Below are 23596 nucleotides of genomic sequence, written 5' to 3' on the forward strand. Positions count from 1 at the left end.
GTAAAGGACCCCTGGATGGCTAAGTCCAGTCAAAGGTGACTATGGGGTTGCGGCGCTCATCTTGCTTTCAGGCCGAGGGAGCCGGTCTTTGTCCACAGACAGCTTTCCAGGTCATGTGGCCAGCATGACTAAACCACTTCTGGTGCAACGGAACACCATGACGGAAACCAGCGCGCATGGAAATGCCATTTACCTTCCCGCCACAGCAGTACCTATTTATCTACTTGGTGTGCTTTCGAACTGCTAGGTTGGCAGAAGCTGGGAGAGGGCAACGGGAGCTCACCCCGTCACGGGGATTCGAACCGCCGACCTTCCCAAGAGGCTCAGTGGTTTATACGCAGCACCACCTGTGTCCCTGTAAACATTATAGGACGTTCTTGTCCACGGGGAAAGGGCACTGATGGAGAATATGGTGCTATTTTAAGTTGTATAAGGAGCCGCCTCTTTAATCCCACAAACAGCTCATTTGAACATCTCGGCAGCACGTAGCAGTTCTAGTGTGGAAGCAACTTATATGTGCCATGGTTATTATGACTTATACATATTCCTATAGATTTATGGCTTCCATCAATAAAATGTCCCCCCAGGAGACAGCTGCTTTTCAGCTGAATATATCACTATTTATAGCATATAATTGTTTACTGTTGCAATCACATTCCTACAATAATTATTGCGGCAGGTTTCTTTTTCTTTATTTTGCAGTGGAAGCCGGGAACATAATTCCGAACATGGGACAAAACGTGATCTTCACGTTTTAGCAGTTCTCAAAGTGAGGGAAAGAGATGTACAGTGGAAGTTCAGAACTTATTGTTGCTTGCATAATGAAAGCTATAGTTCTTACTCTGTGTGTGTGTGTGTGTGTGTGTGTGTAAAAAGAAAGACAAAACTCAGGAAAAAGGTGGGGAAAGTAAAGCTGTTGGTGTATCAGCATGCGCTGTGCATAATGAGCAAAATTTAAATCATGACATTAAAACATTCTCTGACAAGCTGTCAAGATTATTACTAATTATTACGAGCACACCGTGTCTAAAAGCAGCTAAGTAGTTTGCAGGCAAACATACATTCAAAACATCTCAGCAATCTGAAGAAAGGGAACGGGCGCTGTTACAAAAAAACACACACACAACTGCTTTGATTTTGATGAACCAAAATTCCTTTTGGACAAACATGCAGCTTCAAGGATCTGAGCAGACAACTTAGCAGCTTGCCTTTTCTTGTAATTCTGCTTGCTGTAGAGGCCCTTTTTCTAGTGCCCTATCCGCTCATTGTTCTTTCTCCTTCCCCTTGTCGATCATGAACGTGATGTGGCTTTTGCTAAGAAAGGATCTGCATTAATCAGGGTATGGTGTGGCTCTGCCACTTCCATTCTGTTTGGGCTTCAGCAGTCAGTATTTCTGCCTTTGGGTTAATGCTTACTATTTATCGTCCCAAGACTGCACTCGTGGGGCAATGGAAAAGAAGTTGATTCTCTTGGCATGGACAGGGTCACACGATTTTGCTATTCTTTTTTTCCCCTTGGTCCATCTCGCCCGCTCTCATGTCCAACTTGCTCAAGACCTGAATTTCTTTGCTAGTGCAACATTACGACTCACAATGTTCCACTAGTGCTACTGACCTGGTTCAAATTTTGCATTGCACGGAGAGCTATGGGATCAAGGCACTGGTGATTCAAAGGGCTAGTTAGCTGAAATAAATTATCTTTCTATCTCTTCACTGCCGGAATATGTAGAGCAGTTGAAGATATTAGACAAACATCTATATCAAGGCACATTACCACAGGAATAAGAGTTCACCAAAGAAAATGTGGAACTTTGTTGTTATAAGTGAATGATTCAGGTCTGCTATTTTCTTGGCGCTATACTTACCGGTAGTTCCACAAACACTTGCTTGATTTTGAAAAAGGAACAATTGATTTTACAGTTAATTTAAGTATGTCTTACATCTTTCGGAATGCTCGATATAAAGTTATATTCTGGTGTGTGTTAGCAGGACAGGGTATATGGTTAAGTTGTGTCTGATTATTTTTTCTGGTACAAAGAAAATGAATTTGCATGTCTAGTAGCAACTGTGCCTTGTTTTCAAAAATCAATTATTCAACTTGTCCTCCCCCCCCTTTTAACAGTAAATGGATGAAAACTGACGTGAGTCTTTCTGTCCTGCACCAATTCACCTTGTTTCTGACGAAGAAATGCCAAAATGAAGGTCCCATTGTGCCTAGCAAAGGGGTTTCCTTTTCCCTCCAGAGCATAAGCAGTTAACTCACACACCTTAAAGCAGTGAATTAGGTTTGAACGCTTTGCCCTTTACATGGATGTCCTTGAGTTGCTCAGTGTAATTTGTGTCAGTACTGTTCCGTTGTCACTGCACCAACTGAAGCCGTGACACGTAGCTCTGCCAGCCAGCCAGAGGGAAAAGCCACACACAGAGGCAAGACAAGCCAGTATGACTTAAATCAGGCAACCCAGTAGCATGAAAATTACTTCGGTTGCAAAAGGGTGGGGGTATAAATCAGTTACCCAAAATGTGAGCAACTTTTCTGACTATGTTTTAATAATGCTATAATACTGAATCCACCCTCACCCTGCAAAATACCTAATGGGAATACAAAACTTAAGTATTATAATGCTCTACCAAATAAGCCATCACATAACCATAAAAAAGCACATTATGGATTCAACACAATGATCACAAGTTGTGCCAGTAACTGACATAAAATATTACTGCAGACATGCATAACTTGTGGTGCCTCCTTTTTGGAAAACTAGATGTTGTATAGTCAAGAGAACCTGTAAAACATTTCCCCCTCCTCACATTAAAATAGCACAACACCTATGAATACAGGTATACTTCTAACCAGTGGTGATAAGAACATACATATCTTGAATTTTAATATGCTGCTTTCATCTCCTTTTTTAAACGTTCAGAATGAGTCTTGTCATCCTGACTTTCTGCTGGGCAGAGTGTGTATTATGCTGCTGCCAGTCACCCCAATCTCTGAGCCGTGTGAGATCCCAGGGGTTACAGGCACTTACCTAGGGTTCAGGGACACAGGTGGCGCTGTGGGTTAAACCACAGAGCTTAGGGCTTGCTGATCAGAAGGTCAGCAGTTCGAATCCCTGCGACGGAGTGAGCTCCTGTTGCTCGGTCCCAGCTCCTACCAACCTAGCAGTTCGAAAACACGTCAAAGTCCAAGTAGATAAATAGGTACCACTCCGACAGGAAGGTAAACGGCGTTTCCGTGCGCTGCTCTGGTTCGCCAGAAGCGGCTTAGTCATGCTGGCCACATGACCCGGAAGCTGTACGCCGGCTCCCTCAGCCAATAAAGTGAGATGAGCGCCGCAACCCCAGAGTCGGCCACGACTGGACCTAATGGTCAGGGGTCCCTTTACCTTTACCTTTACCTAGGGTTCAGTTTCCTTGGAAATATCACAATATATATCACAATATATGGGTCATTGACACACACTGTATATACAGTACAACCTGAGCCTGCGATGGAGGGGCTCACAGCACTGACACAAAATCAAGCATGCCTCTCACTGTCCTGTCTGCTTCTTGCCAAGCACAAAGGCATACACACCCCTCTGGTTTTTATTTTTCTCACTACCAGCTGGGTGCGGGAGGGGCTCCACCTCTTTGGCAGCAGGCAACTGCCTTTCTAATACTAAGGACCCACACTTAGGGCCATTACTAAGAAGCTGGCCTGTCGACTTGAACAACGGAATCCTCCATTACATTTTAACCCTTGCTGGATCCAGGAATTAGAAGGGACTTGGGTATCACTGCCCCCAACAACCTCTCAGCAACACACACACACACACACACACACACACACACACACACTTTCATTATACAGTCCAGGGATAGGTATCACTTTGTCAGAACAAGGTGAATTGGTGCAGGACAGATAGACTCATGTCAGTTTTCATCCATTTACAGTCATCCGTTAAAAGGGGGGGGGGGAGGACAAGTTGAATAATTGATTTTTGAAAACAAGGCGCAATTGCTACTAGACATGCAAATTCATTTTCTCTGTACCAGAAAAAATAATCATACACAACTTAAGCATATACCCTGTTCTGCTAATACACACCAGAATATAACTCCTCCGTAGTTTGCAGTTCTTTTACAGTGGTACCTCAGGTTATGTACTTAATTCGTTCCGGAGGTCCGTTTTTAACCTGAAACTGTTAACCTGAAGACCACTTTAGCTAATGGGACCTCCTGCTGCTGCCGCACCGCTGGAGCACGATTTCTGTTCTCATCCTGAAGCAAAGTTCTTAACCTGAAGCACTATTTCTGGGTTGGCGGAGTCTGTAACCTGAAGCGTATGTGTCAGAGCTGCCTCTAGGTCCCAGCTCACAGAGGACCAACGCTAGGCTGTAGTAATGTACAAAAGTCTTTATTGAAGTTCAGTTTCCATTTCAAAGCCACAGCGTGCAGCCCTACGTCTTAAACCCTAGATCGGCGAAGTCCCGTCTGAGTCCCCTCCCCTATGACACCAGTTTAAGATCCTAGCCCTGCTCCACCTTTTACGCTGCTCTCTCCTCCTCTGGGACCTCCTGCCCGCTGGGGCATTGCCCTTTCTGGACTCTTCCGACGCTGAGTTGCTTAGCTCCTCCCCTCCCTCCGGCGGGCTTTAGGACCCGGTTCCCAATCCTCATTCTCTGCTGTCCCGCGCTCCTGTACATTTGAACTTGCCTCTCGCGCCAGCCCAGTGACCTTTCTCCTAACCGTTACACTACTTCGGTCACTGCTTCCCTCTTCCGGGACACTGGCCAGATCTGACCTCTCCTCCGTTGTCCGACTTTCTGATGGAGGCGTGGTCAGCCCTGCCTTATCTTCTCTCCCTGGTGGGGAATGCACTGGCCCTGATCCTTGGGACTCTTCCCCCCCACTCTGCTCTGGTGGGGAAGCTGGTCCTGATTTCCAGCTACTGCTCTGGGAGTCCCTGCTGCCCCCTTGCTCCTGGGGCGTTCCCCTTGGGAACCCCCTACCCCTGGCCACTGGCGCCCCCTTCTGTGAATCTTCCGATTCGCTGGATAGGCTCATGGAATCCTTCGGTCCACTGTCCTCTTCTCCTACGCTCCCCTCGGATTCTTCCCCTTCGCTCTCCATCTCCTCTCTTCCCTGTGCCTCTGCTCCTGAGCCCCTGACAGTATGTAACCTGAAGCGTATGTAACCTGAGGTACCACTGTACTGGTGTCAAGTACTATTGAGAAATTAAATATTAGCTATAACATGGATGAGCAACAAAACTGTGGATGAGCAACAAAATTATCATGAAGTGGGAGTATAGATAAGATGATATGGCAAAGAGCAATATAGAAGAGAGCAAAGCTTGTCCTTCAGACAGTTTAACACTGAATCCTGGCAGCTGACTTATATGGACATAAGCATCTTACAACTTCCTTGGCATTTATCTTCCCTTTCTTGTTCCCTTTTTCTTTCTGGACGTATAAATGAATGTGGGAGAGACCTTACAATACCAGTCAACACAGCAATCCACCAACGCATCAGTTTTTAATTCCACAAACTTAAATGGAGATTGTCGTTTGGAAAAGGAGAGAGATATTATTTATCGCTGCTTCAGCCCAAGAAGCTTTGTTTCCCAGCTGTGTTTATCTGCTCATGGTGTCTTGAAATGTGCTCTGCTTTGAGATCCTTTTATTGTGTGCAGCCTGAGACTGCCAGACGGGAAGGAGCCAGAAGAGGGACAGGCAGATTCTTCTGCACTCATCGCCATCTCTGCCCTTTCCCCCCTTTCTCCCTGTGGGATCACATCGCCAGACTTCCAGGATCCCTCCCTCGGTGCCTCATCTATAATTTAAGACATGATTTACACTGTAGCTCAGCCAACAGAACCCAGAGCATCTTTTACCTTGCTTAGTAGCTAATGAAGCCTCACTTTCTCTTTGTTGCTGTGGTTCTGCTCGGCTCCATTGGCCACGGAGTGCCTGTCTTTTATGCAAAAGACTAAGCAAAATGCCAAGAGTCTGTATTAAGGAAATACAAAGTAGGAAGACTCAAAACAATCTTGGAGACTAAGTGGTGTCAAAGAAAAGATCAGAGTGCTTCCTGCCCCTCACACTTCTGCTTCCTGATCTATTAACATGAGAAGCAAAGCAGCAACCACATGGCATTCTCGCAAGGTCTCTGCATCTGCTACTGAGTGAACAAGCTCCTCCTCCTTAGCCCGACCCCTCACTATTCTTACTATTGCTGTAGGATTGGGACCACTGCTTGCATGAGAAGTTTTTAACGTCTGATGCTGTATCTTTTTTAATATTCAGTTGGAAGCCGCCCAGAGTGGCTGGGGAAACCCAGCCAGATGGGTGGGGTATAATAATAATAATAATAATAATAATAATAATAATAATAATTTATTATTATTTGTACCCCGCCCATCTGGCTGGGTTTCCCCAGCCACTCTGGGCAGCTTCCAACAAAGATGAAAAATACACTAAAATGTCACATATTAAAAACTTCCCTGAACAGGGCTGCCTTCAGATGTCTTCTGAATATCAGGTAGTGGTTTATCGCTTTGACATCTGATGGGAGGGCGTTCCACAGGGCGGGCGCCACTACCGAGAAGGCCCTCTGCCTGGTTCCCTGTAACCTTACTTCTCGCAATGAGGGAACCGCCAGAAGGCCCTCGGCGCTGGACCTCAGTGTCCGGGTAGAACGATGGAGATGGAGATGCTCCTTCAGGTATACTGGACCGAGGCCGTTTAGGGCTTTAAAGGTCAGCACCAACAGTTTGAATTGTGCTCGGAAATGTACTGGGAGCCAATGTAGGTCTTTCAAGACCGGTGTTATATGGTCTTGGCGGCCGCTCCCAGTCACCAGTCTAGCTGCCGCGTTCTGGATTAGTTGTAGTTTCCGGGTCACCTTCAAAGGTAGCCCCACGTAGAGCGCATTGCAGTAGTCCAAGCGGGATTAACCATTAGTCAAAATAAGCCCATGCTTTGGGCATCAAAGGAAAGGGGGCAACGTATAAATGTTCCATTGCCAGATTTACCATGGACCATACGGTGCAGATGAACAAAAATAAACATTATTTATACAAAAATAAACATTTTCCATCTTGCTGTAGGTTTCATTTTAAAAAATAATATTTTATTTTATGGCTTGTGGTTTATGTTTTGAATTAGATATATAAGAGGGCTCCAAAATCTTGTAATTGGCCTCTAAATGTCTTAATCCGGCCCTGTTAGGAGGGTTCCAAAATTGGGGAGGGCTCCTTTACAAGGACTATTGCTGGGGAGGGAACGGGGGGCAACTCCCAAGGCAGCTTGTTACCCCTCTGGGCAGACTGGAGGGCTGGAGATCAGCTTCCTGCAACCAGGCTACTGTCCGGCGGGGAGTTCTAGCCCAAACCATCTGGCCGCCTCCCGGGTACCGGAGCCCGGACGGGGAGCGCACGCCAGGGGGAGCCGCGCGCTCGTCTTGGGCGGCCTTTTCCCCACATCCCTTCCCCTCGGCGCCCCGTATGCTGTCTCTCTCTCTCTCGTTCCTCCCTAAATCCAAGCCCGTTTGCTCCCTTCTCCGGTTTTCCCTTCCACAAACGAGGCAGGGAGTTTTTTCTCTGCGCCCCCGACGCATTTCCAGCCCGGTGCCGAGCGGGGGATGCTCGCCTCCCGCAACCCAGGTGCGCGCCTCGACGGCTGCCCTTCCCGCGCCCCTCCTCTCCGCCTGCAAGTGCGCGTCCCCGCCGCCCCGCCCCGCCTGCGCGGACTCGCCGGGGCTCCTTTGTGTGCGCTTGGCCGCTGCGCCGGAATTTCGCCCCGCTCCCTGGCAGACGGCGAGCCGGAGAGGGAGGGAGGGAGCCGGGCCGCCGCGGCTCCTCCTCCGGCTCCTTCGCCCAGCCTCCTGCTCCGCCGACCGCCTGCCTGCCTGCCTGCCCGCCCGGCCGCCTCCACGCGCGTCTCCGGAGCCTGGCGGGCGGCTTCTCGGCTCCTGGTGGCCGGATCCCGGAGGCGCCGCGCCCCGCGGGGGACCCTGCGCGCAGGTAAGGGCGAGGGGCATCGTGCCGCGGCGGCGTCCCGCCTCGCCCGCCGGGGATGCTGCTGCTACCGGGCTGGTGACGGGGCGGGTGCCTTGCGCGGAGGCAGCGCGCCCGGCAGCCTCTCTGCGCCGGGAAGGCAGGCAGGCAGGCAGGCAGGCAGGCGGGCAGCAGGCCGGGCCGGGGGGCTCTCCGTGCGCAGGGGCGGCCCGACCCCGGACGGGAGCCTCTCCCTGGCTCTCCGCGCCCCTTGCGCGCCTGCCTGCCTGCCTGCCTGCGCCCGGGCGTCTCCAAAAGTTTCTTCTCTCGCGCGCTCCGCTCCGAGCTTGGCGTGCGCCCCTGTGCGCGCAGCGGAGGCGTCGGAGGTGCCCGGCTCTTGCGCGCTAGGAGGCACAGTCCCGGGAAGGGCTCCTGCGCTGCGCAACCGGTGGCGCCGCCGGGCTGCTCGGTCGCTTGCCTTGGGTGGCGAGAGAGGGCGCCGCACCTGCCCAGCAGAAGCAGGCGACGCGGGTCCGGAGGAGGAGAGGTCCGGGCTCGGGGAGGAGAACCCGACGGGGGCTTCTTCTCCCCCTCGAGCCCAGGCTTCGCTTGCGGAAGGTTCTAGGCTCTGTTCTGTGCAGCTCAAGTTCGACAGTCCTTGGATGCGGGGCGAGGAAACATTATTGGAACTGTTGCCCATCAGAATAGACCATCCTGGGCTAGACGACCTGACCTGCTAGAAATCCGCTTGCTCAGTTTCTGTGTTCTCCGGGCTTCCAGAAAACAGTGTTTTAGGGCTGCAGCCAATAACCCAGATGCCGAGGTGTGTTACATTGGATGACTGTCTAATCTGGAATAATGTAGGAACACGGAAAGAGAGAATCCGCAGGACACATAAGGAGGCACTTACTCCATTTCCCATTTCTTGGAAAGATGGCCAGGGGGGTGGATGACTATTGCTTGGCTTCAAGAAAGAACATCTGAATTTTGGGGCTGAAAGACTGGCACAATCTTCTGCTACTCGAGCTCTCTGAAAAATTACTTACTGTTTTGTTTTTTTAAAAAAGGTTACATATGTGCACCCCTGCACGTCATAGCTTTGTTTTGCTTTGTTTAGAAAATGCTTTGTTTAGAAAAAGCGTTATTTGTTTCCCCCTCTTAGATTAGATTGCAGCAATAAAAACCTAAAGTACTAAGTATTCATAAGAGGAAAAAGCCTTTGAAATGGCAAGAAAAGTGCCTGGCAGGCAGCTCCAGAAATTATAGGTTTCCTTGGAGTGGAGCTCTTTCTGAAAGTTGGGAGGTGAGCAGGCTGGGTTACACTTTCTTTGAATGTGCTGAGAGGGCTCTAAGCTCCCGAGTAGAGCACCTGCCTTGCATGTAAAGGGCCCCGTGAATCCGCATCGTGGCTGATTAAATGATGATGAGATAGCTGGGTTAAAAAGAAATCTCCACCGGAGACCAGATAACACTTTCCTTTTGAAAGTAGACAATATTGGGCAATGGACCAGCTGTCTGGCCATGTGGTGGGCTTATTATGTTGTTTAACCCTAACGTGTAGTCTTCTCCTCTAAATGAGACCCTATGAGACACCATTGAAGCTGGTGCGCCTAACGTCCTAGTCCTAAAGCAACTGTTGTCAAATAAATGCTTAAAGCTGGCAGACTTGTGCAAGATTCTAAATAATAATGTTATTCTGCCCTTGCAGAATAAAGAAGAGCTGGCCAACCATATCCTTATGGACAACATGTTAGCAGGACATAAAGAAAACCATGCTCCCCTGCTGTTATTTCCCAACAACTGGTGTTCGGAGGCATGTTGCCTCTGATCCTGCAGGTGGAACATAGACATCATAACCACGGATTAGTAGCCCCTCGTGTACTTTTTCATCATGAATTTGCCCAGTATTTTGTCGGTGGCCATCCTCACAACGTGTGACAATGCATTCCCCAAGTAGGAGTTGTGTGGGCAGCTCTTCCCTTGTCTGTCCTGAATGTCCAACCTTTTAGCTTTACTGCTTATATTGTATGAGAGAGAAAGAGAAAGGAAAGCACTTTCTAGCAGCTTCTGCTCCTCCCCTCCCCTTTCTTGTCTTTTTGCTAAACCCCAAACCCCTAAACATTGCAAGCTTTCCTCAAAGGGCAGTTCTTTACCATGTAGATTGTACTTTTCCTCCTCTGCTGGACAACATTTTGCATCTTTTGCGGATCAATGTTCTAAGGAACTCAGATTTAGGTAGAATGCTTTAACCAGCTATAAGCTCAAGAAAAAACTCTGCTTGGAATTGTTATCATTTTCTGTGTGATATTTGCCTTCCTGTGGGTAAAACTCTACACTGCTGATCAGGAGTGGGCAGGTGTCCCATTTTGCCACTTGAAGTGACATGGGAAAGTGCCCCCACCACTGGTGGGGAAGTGGCGCTGGAATCAGCGCACCAATTTCCAGCGAGCTCTCACACACGGCTCCCAAAATTGCTGCTGATGTTGGCACCATTTCTCTAGTGGTGGTGGGGGCAGTAGGGAAAGGTGGGGTGCCCACAAGTGACCATCAGGGCCTTTTGGGGCAGCCCTTGGCAAATTTTGGCACCCCCCCAGTGATGGCCAAACTTGCCCTCCAGCTGTTTTTGGACTACAACTCCCATCATCCCTAGTTAACAGGACCATTGGTCATGGATGATGGGAATTGTAGTCAGCTGGAGGGCTGAGTTATTAACTTACTGGTTCTGCTTCACACACTCTCGACCTCACCCATCAAGTTTTGACTCCATTGTAGACTGTATCACTGCCTTGTTTGATATAATTATTTGGTCAGTTGTGGTTGGGAATGTTGACCAATCTAAATGGCATATTCTGTGGATGCTGTTTCACATCCAGTGTTGACCACTGTCTTGATGCTGGCTGAATTGCTTATCTTATTTGATGCCTACTGAACGTGAAACAGTTGAGAGTGCTCAAAACTAAACACAGCAACTCCCATTTTCAACAGGCTTGTATTTCTTACTTGTATCATGCATTCATTTATATGTAACATAGCGTGTTTATAAGGAATAATAGGAAGCAATAAAAGGTTTGTGCCATGCAAGGGAAAGAAGAATGCCGTTTCCTTGGACAAGTTAGGAAAAGAGATATTGGCTCTTTAAAAATGTATTGCTGTTGGTTTCAGTGGCCTTATATTTCCAGCTCCAGGGAATTATTTAGCTTACGATTTTAATAATGTTGCCCCATCTTTCCTCACCCGCCTCCTCCAGTGACCCTGTGTTGAGTTTTAGAAACAATCATTGCCAGGCAAGCTGGGCGATAGTTCACAGGATGAGGTAATAGTATCTTGTTTCTTAGTAACCACCCACTGAGCTCAGAAAGCAGAACAATGCAAGGTGAAGCCCATCCTCCTCCTCTCTGAGTCTGAGATTTCCAAAGTCAAAGCTCATCCTCACTGGACTGAACAAAATTGGCTGAAGCAAAATGATGCAGGGAACTTAGTGCCACAATTAAACAGCGAAAACTTCAGCTAGTTAAAGCTCAGTCCATAATCAAAGTGTCAAATGCAAAGCTTGGAACGTAAACATATGCAGAGTTTTATGTTTTTCTCCAGCCCAGCACATGGAAACAGAATTAACACTGTGCGTACGCATGGGAGATTCATGTATTATAATAACATTTGTATTTAAAAACAAACTGAAGTATCAGCTCAGTAGAAGGAATTTATTTACTACCTGCGGAAGTGAAGTATATGTGCATTGGAAATTCATAACATGCATTCTGTTTCTGTTACCAGGTGCCGGTTTATTTACAACGGTGTTGTGTTCTGCTTTCTTTTCGGTATACCCCTCCGGCACCCTCTCTGTTAGCCCCTGTCACAAACTCTGTGTGTCCCTGTTTTCCTTTCCCTCCATTCTCCTTCCCCTGACTTGGAGCTGTGGTTAATACTTCAAACCTGGTACACTTCTTCCACACATTTGTGGGTGCATCTTCCTTTGGTACTTCCGTGTGTGTGGCCTGCATTGGGGGGGGGGGGCTCTCCCATTTCTTCTCCTTGAACCTGGGCCCTCTTACGATACAATATGATAATCTTTATTGTCATTGTCCCATACAGAACAACAAAATTGAAAAAACAGATAAATCTACCTAAGACATTCAAAACCAACAAGCCTGCTATCCCAGCTATCCCAACCTAATTAGCCCCCTAAAAACTCTGATACCCCATTTTAAAAATACAATATACTCCCATAGAGACTCCTTACACTGCGTTTAAAACCAAAATCGCATTTGGATAGAAACTGTTTCTCAGGCGGCTAGTCCTAGTCTTTATAACCCTGTACCTTCTTCCAGAAGGCAGAAGCTGAAAGAGAACTATGAGCCCACCTTGCTGGCCATGGATCCAGCCTTACCAAGGAGCTGGTTGGAGCAGGGGGTCAGCAACCTTTTTCAGCTGTGGGCTGGTCCACAGTCCCTCAGACCATGTGGTCAGCCAGACTATATTTTATGGGGAAAAAGAACAAATTCCTATGCCCCACAAATAACCCAGAGATGCATTTTAAATAAAAGCACACATTCTACTCATGTAAAAACACCAGGCAGGCCCCACAAATAACCCAGAGACGCATTTTAAATAAGAGGACACATTCTACTCATGTAAAAACACACTGATTCCCAGACCGTCCGTGGGCTAGATTGAGAAGGCGATTGGGCCGCATCTGGCCTTCGGGCCTTAGGTTGCCTACCCCTGGGTTGGAACGAGGGAGGCATTTGGGGTCGCATCCGGTTCCCCCCACTTTAAATGTTAGGGTATGGTTTGGCTACTGCTTTAGTCGGTGCTAAAACTCCAACAGGAGGAGACTTTGATCCTGAACCATGCAGTCATTTGATATAAATCATTTGTTTTCATTCTTTTATGTCTGAGGCTTGAGATACTAACCAGAAAAATGTTTCTTGGCACTGGGCTGTAGGTTAACTTCACATGCATTTAATGTGCATTGCTATTGATCATGAAGAACAAAGGCAGGCATTTCATACGATGTCCTGTCAATCAAACCCAGCAGCTGAGTTTTCTGGTTGCCAATTTGCAGCTGCTTAATGGTCCTGAGACTGTAACCTTCTTCTGTAACCTTGTGCTTGCAAGCGGAGCTGCTTGTTTAAGCAGTGCTAGAAATTCCCCAGGCGTGTTTTGCGACTTGCATGGGTCCAGTCGTGACTGGGGGGGGTGGGGGAGATCTCTGGATGGCCATGTTGGCGACAGACAGGTAAGCAGAAGAGTTTATTTATAGCATTTATATCCCACCTTTTTCTCCAGGGAGTACATGGTTCAGTGGGTCTCCTCTGAGTAAAACAACACTCTTTACTTTTATCAGAATTGGAACTGTGCCTTCTGTTCTAATGTCTAAATAGCTGTCCCAGGAGTCTGCCGTTCAGGAATCACACAGTTTCAAAGTTGGAGTCAACTCTTTATTAGCAAAACCACAAACCTGGTTGAGTGTGAGGCCTAATGAGCAGAGCAGCTCGTTCCCAGCGATCTTACTCCATGAAAGTCAGTGGCCGAGACTGAAAGTCCCCTCTTCCTCAGCACCTGCCAATTTAGAGGTAGAGCTTTTGAAGGGGGAAGAAGTTCCAGAGCTGGACGCACCTGGAAGGTCTCTCCCTTTCATGGTGAGTGGTCCATTCTGAAGAGCTGAGCACCTCTCATGGCTGCCTCTGTGCTGCCTAGTCGTCCTTCAGTTTTCTGCTTGCTGAAGAATTGGTCTGTGCCACTGGGTGTCTTATCCACAAGAGGGACCAAAATCTTAGGAGTGCTGCATTTGCTTGGATTAAGCTACCACTGGAGCAGCTAAAAAAGCCAATGCAATTCTGGGCTGCATCAATAGGAGTATAGCATCTAGATCAAGGGAAGTAATAGTGCCACTGTATTCTGCTCTGGTCAGACCTCACCTGGAGTACTGTGTCCAGTTCTGGGCACCACAGTTCAAGAAGGACACTGACAAACTGGAACGTGTCCAGAGGAGGGCAACCAAAATGGTCAAAGGCCTGGAAACGATGCCTTATGAGGAATGGCTAAGGGAGCTGGGCATGTTTAGCCTGGAGAAGAGGAGGTTAAGGGGTGATATGATAGCCATGTTCAAATATATAAAAGGATGTCACCTAGAGGAGGGAGAAAGGTTGTTTTCTGCTGCTCCAGAGAAGCGGACACGGAGCGATGGCTCCAAACTACAAGAAAGAAGATTCCACCTAAACATTAGGAAGAACTTCCTGACAGTAAGAGCTGTTCGGCAGTGGAATTTGCTGCCAAGGTGTGTGGTAGAGTCTCCTTCTTTGGAGGTCTTTAGGCAGAGGCTTGACAACCATATGTCAGGAGTGCTCTGATGGTGTTTCCTGCTTGGCAGGGGGTTGGACTCGATGGCCCTTGTGGTCTCTTCCAACTCTATGATTCTATGAGATGCCTGCATTGCAGGATTAACAGGGTCCCTTCCAGCTCTCTAATTCTATGATTCAGTCTGTTTTTGACCCCAGAAATACCTCTTCTGCATCTCTCCTGCGTCACTTTATTTGGTGAAAAGGGGGGGGGGGGGAAACGAGCACGGTGTTTTCACTATGCTGTTAACATTTTACCTCAGATCCATAGATGATTTAACTCAGTGAATGTTAAGCAGCATGGAGGTGGGCAGGGGTGGCAACTTGAGTAAAATATTTTTTTTGGGGGGGGCAGGTAAGCTGCACGTCATGTAATTGATCACATGACGTGGTGAATGCACACCATTTCAATGACAATGCCACCCAGACTGGCTGTGGCAACCCAAGTGAGATTCATATTTTAGCATTTTCTTTTTCCTGTCTTCTCCTTTATGTCAGATCTTTCCAGTGATCTTTCCAATGAAAGTATAGCCTCTCACACCACAACCTCCACTGGTTACAAGTTTCTCACCAACCCTTGAAATACTCTACCTGAAGGAGTGTCTCACCCCCATCCCTCAACACTGAGGTCCAGCGCCGAGGGCCTTCTGGCAGTTCCCTCACTGCGAGGTTACAGGCAGAGGGCCTTCTCGGTAGTGGCGCCCACTCTGTGGAACACCATCTCATCAAATGTCAAGGAAATAAATAACTATCTAACTTTTAGAAGACATCTGAAGGCAGCCCTTTTTAGGGAAGTTTTAAATGTTTGATGTTTTATCACATTATTATTATTATTATTATTATTATTATTATTATTATTATTCTGTTGGGAGCTGCCCAGAGTGGCTGGGGAAACCTAGCCAGATGGGCATGGTATAAATAATAAACTATCACCACCACACCACCATCCTGAGTTGGACTGCAATGGTCAGGGCCCAGGGCCCAACTTCATTTGCTCCATGGAAAACCATGAGCAGGACCAGCTTACAGATGCCCTGTGTTGGACTCCAGCAGCAACGAAGTCCTTGCTTCATTCAGTCACTTAAGCAAGTGTGCCATGTTGTTGAGGAGCAACAGCTGCTTGCTCATCTGCGTTCCCTCTCCCTTGGTGTGGAGGATGTGGAGCTGCTGCCACAGGTGGTGACATGGTGCTGACTTCAGGGGCTATTTTTTTTTTTTTTTGGCATTAGATGGCACTTTATTTTTATATATATATATATTTATTAAGATTTTTAAATACAAATACAGAAATAATAAACAGTATAACATATATCATAACATAGTTTCATAACTTCTTTGGACTCCCTCGCGTCTCCCGCTCCCACTTACATCATTGTAAATTTTGCCAGCAATTTATCATCTTGTTTAGATTCTTGTATCCCATTCATTTGAATATAATCTAATAATTCTCCGAAAGGTTTATATTTTCCTCAATCTCACTTATCGTCCTAATTCCGCCTAATTTGGTGGTGCTCAATTATTTATGATCTAGCATCCTCCTTAACATTCAACCAAATTACAGTATTTTTGTAAATAAATCTTAAATTTCTTCCAATCTTCTTCAGCTCTCTCCTCTCCCAGGTCTCGGATTCTGCCGGTCATCTCAGCCAATTCCATATAGTCTATCAGTTGCATCTGCCATTCTTCCAGTGTGGGTAGATCTTGGGTTTTCCAATGCTTAGCGATGAGTATCCTTGCTGCCGTTGTTGCATACAGGAAAAAAGTTCTGTCCTTCTTTATCACCCTCTGGCCGACAATACCCAGGAGGAAGGCCTCTGGTTTCTTGGGGAAAGTATACTTAAATACCTTTTTCAACTCATTATATATCATTTCCCAGAAGGCCTTCACTCTAGGGCACGTCCACCAGAGGTGAAATAATGTTCCTTCATTTCCTTTTCATTTCCAGCATTTGTTATCAGACAAATGGTATATTTTGGCAATTTTAACTGGCGTCATGTACCATCTATATATCATTTTCATTACATTTTCCTTCAAAGCATTACATGCAGTGAAGTTCAACCCAGTGGTCCACAACCTTTCCCAGTCCTCAAACATAATGTTATACCCAATATCCTGTGTCCACTTTATCATAGCCGATTTAACCATTTCGTCTTGTGTGTTCCATTTTAACAGCAAGTTATACATTCTTGAAAGTACCTTGGTCTTAGGTTCTAACAGTTCTGTTTCCAATTACGATTTCTCCACCTGGAACCCTAACTTTTTGTCAACTTCAGGGGCTATTCAGTCCTCACTGCTGCTTAGAGAGAGAGACACCAATGGCAGCGGAAGCTCTGCAGTCTCGTAGTGCCCGATGATCCTGATGCTAGTCCTGAACGCTAGGTCTCTGGGAAATAGTCTGCATGTTGAAGGACAACTTCTGCATGTCTCAGATGATGCCACTGCCAGTTTCAGCTTAATAAAAGCAACAACCATGGTATTCTACACAAGTAGAGGTGGATCAGTTATGCTGGTTTTAACAGTTTTGCTCTTTTACATTTCCCACAAAGTTCTTCAGGTATAGGGATGCCGAGTAATGATGAAACCAAGGAAATAATGGGCCGCATGCTGCTGTGATGGCCTCATCAATTGATTGAAATTATTGAATGTTTTTGCTGCAGCAAAAGAGGGATCCAGTATAAAAGGATGGGCAGCTGTTTCAACACCCTGCCTTCCTGTATACACAAAAGCATGTACAATGTCAGGTATAAAATGCAGTTTTTTCTTTATGGAGCAGCCACACATTTTCCTACATGAAGGAATAACACATGACCTGGCTCTGATACAGTGTTAGAAACTCAGATATATAAGCTAATTGCCGAATCGAGATTACGGTCGCCACAAAAGAATGTCTAGGCATCATTATTGCTATTGCTATTGCTGCTAGTATTATCATTATCATCATTATCATTATTATTATTTCTATTCTGCTTTATTTTTTAAAGAAAAAAATCTCAAGGCGGTTTACGACGCATTAAAACACCAGATAAAACAATCCAGAATAAAACAAATTCAAGCTTCAAGGAAAATATTTCAGCTCCTTCTGCTTTCCCCATATTGATTTAACTGCTCAATTTATATAGCTGCCCCATAGTACTCTCAGAAGCCAGGGTGGTGTATTGGTGAGAGTGTTGGACTAGGACTGGGAGACCTTGGGCCAGTCACAGCCTCTTAACCTACTTCACAGGGTCGTTGTAGGGATTAACTGAGGAGGGGGTGAACCATGTACTCCCTGGAGAAAAAGGTGGGATATATGCAGTAAATAAGATCTTCTGCTTACTTGCTTAAGAAAGCTGGAGAGGCCACCAGAGATCTCCAGGTTGTTGCAATTGGTCCCATGCCAGTCGCAAATTGTGCCTGACGCCTGGGAAATTTTGAGCAGTGCTCTGATAATAGCTCAGAAAGAATGATTGAATCTAGACCTGTGGCCCAATGGAGGACCAACCAGAGGAAGAACCAGCAATGATTATGTCAGACCAGTCTCCTTTGAACCTTTGCTCAGTGAACAGCACCCTTTTGAGAGAATGAATCTCCAGCCCTTTCCGGCTCAGCACCTGATCTAGTTTCAGCTCGGACTCAGGTTCCAGCCACTACACCAGCCATGACTTGGTACATGATCAAAAAATGGGGATCCAAAGCATTACAGTAATTCAGCCTGGAAGTTCCCAGAACATGGATCACTGTGCTCAGGGACTTCCTACCCATGAAAGTTCTCAACCGAAGCTCATAAGAAATACTGTGTGACTACTTCTGGGTCAAGTGGCGAGCCTGTTCCTTCCAGGGGAGTGCCGCTCCATCTAGAACAGGTAACAACTTCCTGGACCTTGGAACCACCAAAATACAGTGCCCTAGTTTCTCACTATTCATCCTCAGTAGGGGTACTCGTGTTTGTGTGAGTAGAACAGGCTTAACAGCACTTTGCTATATTAATTAAATCCAAATATAAGATAATGGAAGTGGTTTAGCAGAACCATTCGACAAAATTTGCAGTACACAAAGACAACTCTGAACGCCTTTCAGAGATGACGCTTTTTCAATTAGCTCTGTGTGCCATGATGAACACTCAAAATCTTCGGTGAATAATGTGTGACACACGTGACTCTGTAGCCACGATCTCTTGGATGAGTGGCTCACTGTAATGAACACTGTTCATCTAGGGAGGAGGCACATTTATCTGTCTAAACAGAAAGAGGGGCCGTAACTCTTGTTGACACGTGCTGCACAGAGCAAAGTTGTGACACCAGTCAAGCAGTGGCTCAATGCCAGGATATAAATATAATCAGTGCGGAGCTATAATTTGCATTTCTCGCTCCTTGATGAGAATGCCACTCAATAAGTCCTCGTTCTTGTGAACAATGTGCCTATGATAGCAGGCTCCTTTCCTGGAATCTATGCTTCCTTGTCTGTTACCATGAGACATGAGCCCTAAGGGACTTGGGTTGGGAGCCTCTTCATTGAAGAAAGGCCAGCAAACCTGTACACCCAGACAGTGCGGACTCCATACAGTGGTACCTCGGGTTAAGTACTTAATTCGTTCTGGAGGTCTGTTCTTAACCTGAAACTGTTCTTAACCTGAAGACCACTTTAGCTAATGGGACCTCCTGCTGCCGCCGCCCCGCCAGAGCACGATTTCTGTTCTCATCCCGAAGCAAAGTTCTTAACCTGAAGCACTATTTCTGGTTTAGCAGAGTCTGTAACCTGAAGCATATGTAACCTGAAGCATATGTAACCCGAGGTACCACTGTACAGCTGTTGTACCACTCTGTTCCATAACTGCTCAATCATACGGCACTCTCAATAACTTGAGCTAAAGTGTTGCCACTATTCTCAAGTGGAGAGAGATCCACTTTGTTGTTATTTCACATTAAAAGGTAAAGGTAAAGGACCCCTGACAGTTAAGTCCAGTCACGGACGACTCTGGGGTTGTGGCGCTCATCTCGCTTTACTGGCTGAGGGAGCCGACGTTTGTCTGCAGTTTTTCGGGGTCAGGTGGCCAGCATGACTAAGCCGCTTCTGGCGAAACCAGAGCAGTGCACAGAAATGCCATTTACCTTCCCACTGGAGTGGTACCTATTGATCTACTTGCTCTTTGACGTGCTTTTGAACTGCTAGGTTGGCAGGAGCTGGGACTGAGCAATGGGAGCTCACCCTGTTGTGGGGATTTGAACCGCCGACCTTCCGATCGGCAAGCCCAGAGGCTCAGTGATTTACACCACAGTGCCACCCACACCCTGCATTCACATTAACTGCAATTGACTCTCCCATGGATGGGAAAACAGTTTTTTTTTTTTTGGGGGGGGGAGATGAGTTTGGGGTAACAAAAGGCCGAAAGGGAAAGAGTTAAATAACACTCCTCCCTACCATTCGCTTGCTCTTGCAACCTTGAGAATGTTTTTCATTAATAAAAAAATGTGAACAGTTTTCTTTTGTAAAAAAAAAAAAGCAAAACATCCTCCGTTGTACGAAAGAAATCGTACAAGGGAGCGTCATGTGTAGTTTGGCCCCAAGTTGAAATGTTAACGAGATTCCTCCACCCTCCCTTGAAACCCATTTAAAAGTTATTTCATAAAGATTGTTTAACTAATTGGCTTAACAGACAACATCTGATCCTGATAAATGGGCCATTGGCAGGTGATAGAACTGTTACTGCTGCACAACATAAAATGGTTTTATAACCCCTTAATTGGCAGGCCTTTTAATTTAGGCTGCGCTGGTATTTCTCCCCATATCTTCCTGTGCGCTATGGGGTGTGTGCTCATGGGGCATGGAGATGCTGCCTCCATAGAGCTAAAGATTGAAGGTGTGAGGTGGGGCTGCAGATCCGTAGACTTGGGGCAAGAGCTGTTGCAACTACATTAGGCATTGGGTCAAAGAAGTAGATCTCACTTTAGTTGAGGGACACTGCAGCATGCCTTAGAACAGACATCCTCAAACTTGGCCCTCCAGATGTTTTGGGACTACAACTCCCATCATCCCCAGTTAACAGGACCAGTGGTCAGGGATGATGGGAATTATAGTCCCAAAAAACATCTGGAGGGCCGAGTTTGGGGATGCCTGCCTTAGAAAGTAAGAATAAAGCTATAATCCTATGCACCAATCCTTAGACTGGGAAGTAAGCACCACTGAAATTAGTTGTACTGGCTTCTTAGAAAACATACTAAGGTTTGGGCTCCACAGGATGGCATTTCTGACCTAATCCTGTTGCAGCTGCTTGGGAGGGAGGCAAACAGTGGTCCTTCTTGTATGGGATTTCAAATCTTTGCAGTTCTGTGCCGAAGTTGAATGTACTTGTTTCGATTTCACCCTATTTGGGGCTTATTTGATCTCTGCTTTGACTGGGTAATGGCTTATTTCATTTTTATTGTTTTAAAATACACATAACTCCTTGATTTTGCACTCACATCTATTGTAACATGACCTTTTTTATTCCAAACCTCCCATGTGTACAGTGTTCCTGTCTTCCTTTTTTTTTTTTAACATGCACACGATTAATTAATTTAGCCACCATTGGTACGTTTCTGTTCCTCTTCTTTCATAGTTGCCATAAAAAAAAACTTTTGCCCTTGTGAAAATGATATATGAAATAATATTCCTATGCTTTAGCTTAATTTTTTCATAACTGATAGCAAAAACAACAATGGGTCCATTTTAAAATTAAAATTAAAACCAATAATCCAATAATCTTTGCAAGTCCAAAACTTTGACTCTACTGGATGTGGCTTGTACGCTATGTCCATGTCAGTTTGGCTGCTTCTTGTATCAATGCTTGGCGCAGCTTCTAGAAAGTGCTTTGGGGAACCCCTAAACCTCTCAGGGGTTTGTCTCACCTGTGCTTTCTGGACTTGGCACTGCTGACCCGCCTTGCTATACTTCCTTGGTGCCATTCACACACCTGCTCCCAGAGAGTGGAATTCAAATAAGCACTGTTTGCAGCAGACCCACTAAGTTAGGTCAGGTCATTTAAGTGGGTCTGCTCCCAAGTAAATCTTCGTTGAATACCACCCATTGTTTCAGTTGTTCCTTCCTCTCTCTGGTTAGTGGAGCTCAAGAAGGCTAAACGGCCTTATTGTGTAGAGACCAGAGCGCACGCCATTCAGGGAGGCATTTATTATGATAGATGGCTGTGTAAATTGTTGAACAGGGAAAGGAAAACAAAGGGAGATGTTGACAAGGCTTAATTATAACCATTTAGTTCCTCCAGTGTTTGAAGAAGCTCCTAATATTTCTGAAGATCTGTGATGTGTTCCTGCTAGTTGCTGCAGAAGACCATGGGGTTAAAAGGCATTCTGACCTTTGTATGGACTTTCTCAATGACCACAACTTACATTACATTTGCTGTTGCCAACAAAGGTCCGTATAGTTAAAGCCATGGTTTTCCCAGTAGTGATGTATGGAAGTGAGAGCTGGACCATAAAGAAGGCTGATCGCCGATGAATTGAGGCTTTTGAATTCTGGTGCTGGAGGAGACTCTTGAGAGTCACATGGACTGCAAGAAGAACAAACCTCTCCATTCTGAAGGAAATCAGCCGTGAGTGCTCACTGGAAGGACAGATCCTGAAGCTGAGGCTCCAATACTTTGGCCACCTCCTGAGAAGAGAAGACTCCCTGGAAAAGACCCTGATGTTGGGAAAGATGGAGGGCACAAGGAGAAGGGGGCGACAGAGGACGAGATGGTTGGACAGTGTTCTCGAAGCTACCAGCATGAGTTTGACCAAACTGCGGGAGGCAGTGGAAGACAGGAGTGCCTGGCGTTCTCTGGTCCATGGGGTCACGAAGAGTCGGACACGACTAAACGACTAAACAACAACAACATCTAATGGACCTATTTATGCCGAAGTGACTAACGATGTGGATGTCATGTATGGGCAAGATCCACCTAATGTACTCCATCAATGGAAGACCTGCACAAGGGGGCTTCTCCTACTCCTCTCCTCACTCCCCCCCCCCCAAGTTGGCTCTGGCAGGGAACAGTGCATCAAGGCTCTTTCCATGTGGCAAGCTGATGTGCTTGCGCAGACAAAATGTTCCACCTTCTGTGATTAGCTTAAATGGACCTTCTCTCCCCCCCCCTTTTTTAAAAAACGTTTTGAATTGTATGATAAAGTTATGCTTTGCTGGGACTTAAATTTTTATAAACTTAGCTTGATTCTGCTCTTCGTCAGTTACACTGGTTTCAGCCCGATGTGTCTGATATCTCAGAAGGAGGTTGAAAAAGTTAAGCTGCTTGCAGGCACAAATATAGCAAGCCCGTAACTTCTGCGAATCACGCCTCAAACCAAAATCTTCTACCACTGTTAAGAACCAGAAATTCTGGTGATGATGATGATGATGATAATTCATTATTTACAATCCGCCCATGTGGCTGGGTTTCCCCAGCCACTCTGGGCAGCTCCCAACAGAATAATAATAATAATAATAATGAAGCGATAAAACATCAAACATTAAAAATGTCCCTAAACAGGGTTGCCTTCAGATGTGTTTTAAAAGAAGGATAGTTGTTTATTTCCTTGGCATCTGATGGGAGGGTGTTCCACAGGGCAGGCACCACTACTGAGAAGGCCCTCTGCCTGGTTCCCTGTAATCTCACTTCTCACAATGAGGGAACCGCCAGAAGGCCCTCACCGCTGGACCTCACTGTCCTGGCTGAACAATGGGGGTGGAGATGCTCCTTCAGGTATACTGGGCCGAGGCTTTGCCAACTTTTGTTTGTAATGCCCTAGTTTGGTTTATACTGGTGTGACCCAAAACACATGGAAGTTAAGCCCGTTTATTCAATAGTAGGGAGCACTCAGGCAAGTGAGAAAGGTCTGTTGATTTTGCAGCCTTTCACCCTGAACTGGTGTGGAACAAATGCACCTGTGACTGTTACTTCATCTTGCAGCTGTTGCCTCCTTTTGCTTTGGTAGCGTTTGGGAGTGTTTTCGGGCTATTCTCAACAAACCTGAAATGGTGACACTGCCTTTGCAGTGGTGGTTATTCGCTTATGGAATTCTCTCCCCAAAGAGACTTGCCCTGGCACTGCCATCTGTTCAGTGCCAGGAAAATGGCCTTTGGGTGACTTCTGACATCTGTTCTGCTGCTGCTGCTACTATCTGATCAGTCTTAAAGGTTATCATGTTGTCACTGTTTTGCCTTACTTAAGGATTACAATTCTGCACCTTGCCTCTTTGAGAAGGGCAGTGTTATTACCTGAACAAGGTATTACAGAAACTTAAAACAAACAAACACCTGGTGG

At 46.3% G+C, this 23596-nt stretch overlaps 1 protein-coding gene across 6 annotated transcripts in view; it reads left to right on the forward strand.

Moving 5' to 3' along the window:
• The first annotated feature begins 7917 nt into the window (after positions 1–7917).
• ENOX1 (ecto-NOX disulfide-thiol exchanger 1) overlaps positions 7918–23596 on the forward strand; it is a 288744-nt gene continuing 273065 nt past the window's right edge. For all 6 annotated transcript variants that reach the window (XM_079983576.1, XM_079983583.1, XM_079983580.1 and 3 more), the window contains exon 1: positions 7918–8011. The gene's annotated coding sequence lies outside the window, so the exon portion shown is untranslated. The remainder of the gene's footprint in view (positions 8012–23596) is intronic.

This window comes from Podarcis cretensis (assembly GCF_951804945.1).
Source record: "Podarcis cretensis genome assembly, chromosome: 7".
Lineage (NCBI taxonomy): Eukaryota > Metazoa > Chordata > Lepidosauria > Squamata > Lacertidae > Podarcis > Podarcis cretensis.